The sequence below is a fragment of the Saimiri boliviensis genome, chromosome 5, assembly GCF_048565385.1.
Source record: "Saimiri boliviensis isolate mSaiBol1 chromosome 5, mSaiBol1.pri, whole genome shotgun sequence".
NCBI lineage: Eukaryota > Metazoa > Chordata > Mammalia > Primates > Cebidae > Saimiri > Saimiri boliviensis.
In genome coordinates this window covers 105108629-105112386 of record NC_133453.1, presented here as the reverse complement: position 1 = coordinate 105112386, position 3758 = coordinate 105108629, and the positions used below count along the sequence as shown (strand labels likewise).

At 42.5% G+C, this 3758-nt stretch overlaps 1 pseudogene; it reads right to left on the bottom strand.

Annotated features, from left to right (window-relative positions):
- Positions 1-322: 322 nt before the first annotated feature.
- On the bottom strand, positions 323-1755 carry LOC101033904 (prefoldin subunit 3-like; annotated as a pseudogene).
- Between the last annotated feature and the right edge of the window lie 2003 nt (positions 1756-3758).

Genomic DNA, 3758 nt, shown 5'->3' with positions numbered 1-3758 from the left:
TCTAGTGCCACCTCCACCACCGCCCCTGAGTGCAGAGGTTCAGCTGGAAGCCACCAGGAACTCTTGGACACACCGTGTGATGTGGTCCCGGGGTGCTGTGGCTGGAACCTGGCAAGCCCTTGGCATCCTCTGGTGGTCACCACAATGGTGTTGCCAAGAAGATTCTGGACGTCTCCAGCTCACTCACCTGTACACCAGACACATTCAGGGCACTGGGTCATTAACGGTCCGTGACCATCTCTTGCACTGGAGCCAAGTAGATGGGTTCATGTATCAACTTTCTTTTTTCTTTTTTTTAGAGTTCCATTTCTTGAATTTTTTTTTTTTTTTTTTTTTTACTATTCCTATAAGGTTTTATCACGAGTAAAAAAGCTCACAACTCTTTTTAGCCATTGCAGATTTACATTTATCTTAGTACTCCTGTTCAAGATGCTCTGGAGAACTGTTAAGAACTACAAAATCACCTTAGCCAAGTGTTTAGAATGAGTAACTTTACTTCCCATTGGCCAAGCTCTCCCTTCTGTTGGGACTGCGAAGACACTATGCATTTATCTGAGGTTAAAAAAAAAATGTTGTCTTAATAGCCCTCTTACTGTGTAGCAAGGCAAATTACCATTTCCTGAAATGTCCAACATATCATAGTATATAGTTATTCGTTAAGCAGTAAGTGATGAAACCCCATTTATAGAAGACAATAGCAACACAGGATCACTAAGTCCTACATATACCAAATAAAAACAAGTTTACAAATATTCAAACTGTCTGTCTTCTCTACTTCTAAAATGGTTTAACCACATCAAGTGAGAGTAACATCGGCTAATAAGAAAGGGAAAAAGTAAACTGTCCTAGCGTCTGGCATTCAGCTTCCACAGCATGTCTCACAGTTTTCGGCCATTTCATCTAAGAATTTTCTTATGACAGACAAAAATAATGATTAAAATAGCATTAGCTTTGCTGAGAAATGTGAAAATAAAAGTACAATGTCAAGAATATTTGAAACTAAATTTGTTTTTATAAATAAATAAAATGGTGTTTATCTTTTCTTAAAATTCTTGCTGTTAAAACATTCAAAGTTATGTCAACCTGTAAAGATAAAGGGGTATTTAAGATAACATGTTTGGAAAACTAAACCACATTTTTAATTGCCAGTATTATGCTTTGTTCTTGGCAGAATCATCCTTGTTTCTTCTTTTTACATCCCAATTATAAACCCTGGCCATATTGACTTCTGTGGTAGTAAATTGATCTCGAAGAAAGTCAAGGTCTTCCTCAAGGGAATCAAGATTCTTTGTGGCAGTCGATAAATTCTTTTCCAACAATGCTTGAGCTTCATCAATATCATATTCAAGCATTACATTAGCCCCCAACCACAGACACACTTAATCGGTAGGAGGAACCGAAGCTTTGCAATACAGGTTATCTGCCAGTAAGAATCTGGTCTCCAGTGAGTTGGTGGACTCTTTTTTCTTCTGCATATATTTTAGAATTTCCAAAGTCTGTTTAATTTCAGGAATCTGACCTTTTAGCCTTCTTTTTTTTTTGAGCAAGGTTGAGTTCCATAAACTTATACTTCTGGTACTGTTCATCCAGCTTCTTTAGTACTGTATCTGCAGTCTCATTCCCAGGCTGTTTCATGAAGGAATCTACATCACAAACACGGCCTCGGGAATCCCCAGGTGGAGCCGACGCCCATTCCCTGTGGCCATTTCTCCTTTGCCGCAACCGTCCTTTGCGGCCGCCATCTTGGGGATGCGAGTGCTCCTTTTTTTTTTTCTTTTTTAAGAAAGAGTTTTGCTCTGTCACCCAGGCTGGAGTGCAACGGTGTGATCTTGGTTCATTGCAACCTCTGCCTCCCGGATTCAAGTGATTCTCCTGCCTCTGCCTCTCGAGTAGCTGGGATTACAGATGTGTGCCACCATGCCCAGCTAAATTTTGTATTTTTAGTAGAGACGGGGTTTTGCCATGATCTCGATCTCGAGCTCCTGGCTTCCAGTGATCCACCCACCTAAACTTCCCAAAGTGCTGGGATTACAGGCATGAACCACCATATCCAGCCAAAATACAGATTAAATACGCATAGGATGTTTTTAGTACTTCATATCTAAAGGGCCTATTATCTCAGAATTTTGCTTTCCCCAGTGTTTAGATGGAGGCTAGTTACTTAGCAAACTTGGAATTGCAATAAGATAATGTCTCTTTATTTTATTTAACTTATTGTTATTATCATTTCTTTTGACACAGAGTCTTGCTTTGTTGCCCAGGTTGGAGTGCAGTGGCATGATCTCCACCCACTGCAACCTCCACCTCTCAGGCTCAAGCCATCCTCCTGACTCAGTCTCCCCAGTAGCCAGGACCACAGACGTGTGCCACCATGCCCAGCTAATTTTTCTCTTTTTCTGTAAAGACAAACTTTTACTATGTTGCCTGGCTGGTCTTGAATTCCTGAGCTCAAGCAATCTGCCTATTTTGGCCTCCCAAAGTACTGGGATTACAGGCATGAGCCACTGTGCCTGACAGGCTATGTCCTTTTAGAAAGGAGCTATTTTTTTCCCTTGCTATCTGCGAAAATGCCTTTATTTCTCCCACAGCAACTAGTATTCATGGCCTGTAACTCCTGTTGCTGGTAAGAGAGATATCAGGCTCTTAAAGGACTGGCCAGTTTCTTCTCCACAATGGGCAAATTGTAAGGCCTCTCCCCTCCTGGGGTTTTGGAGACCATGACTCCATAACATGATGTGTGTCAGATGCTCTCTGTTCAGCCATAGCTGGGCTCCAGGAGGGACAAACACTTGGTCACTGTATTTGGCTTGCTTATTCTCACAGGTTGCAGGGGGTGTTGAAGGCCAAGACAAGGTGAATGCCAAAAGATTCTAGGGACCAGAAATGATGGTTCATGCCTGTAATCACAGCACTTTGGGAGGCTGAGGCAGCAGGATTGCTTGAGGTCGAAGTTCGAGGCCAGCCTGGGAGACATAGTGAGGCCTCAGCTCTAAAACTATAATTTTTTAAGTTTAAAAAATCTTGTCCAGGTTAGGTGGCTCACACCTGTAATCCCAGCACTTTGGGAGGCCAAGGAGGGAGGATCACTTGAGGTCAGGAGTTCAGACCAGCCTGGCTAATATGGGGAAATGCCATCCCTATGAAAAATACAGAAAAATTAGTCAGGTGTGGTGGCATACACCTGTAGTCTCAGCTACTTGGAGGCTGAGGTGAAAGAATCACTTGATCCTGGGAAGCTGAGGCTTCAGTGAACTGAGATCACTCCACTGCACAACAGCCAGCCTTGAGACCCTGTCTCAAAAAGGTGAGGGGGGGGGGGCTCTAGGAATGCAAGGATGGTAGCCTAAAGACAGACCTAGGTGGAAGTTATGTGGTTCTACATTGCTACCAGGAAATTCCAAATATGATCATTTACCACGATCAGAAAAGTTCTTGCTCACATTACTTCACACTACGCTGGCTAAAACTTTTGGTTGGCTGGGTGTGGTGGCTCTTGCCTGTAATCCCAGTACTTTGGGAGGCAGAGGTGGCAGGATTGCTTGAGGTCAAAGTTCGAGGCCAGCCTTGGCAGTGTAACAAGACCTCATCTCCGCTAAAAAAAAAAAAAAAAAAAAAAAAAAAAAAAAAAAAAAAAAAAAAAAAATTAATTTTTAAAAGAGACTGAGGCAGGATAATCTCTTGAACCTGGGAGGTGGAGACTGCAGTGAGCCTAGATCAAACCACTGCATTCCAGCCTGAATGACAGAGTGAGACTCCAC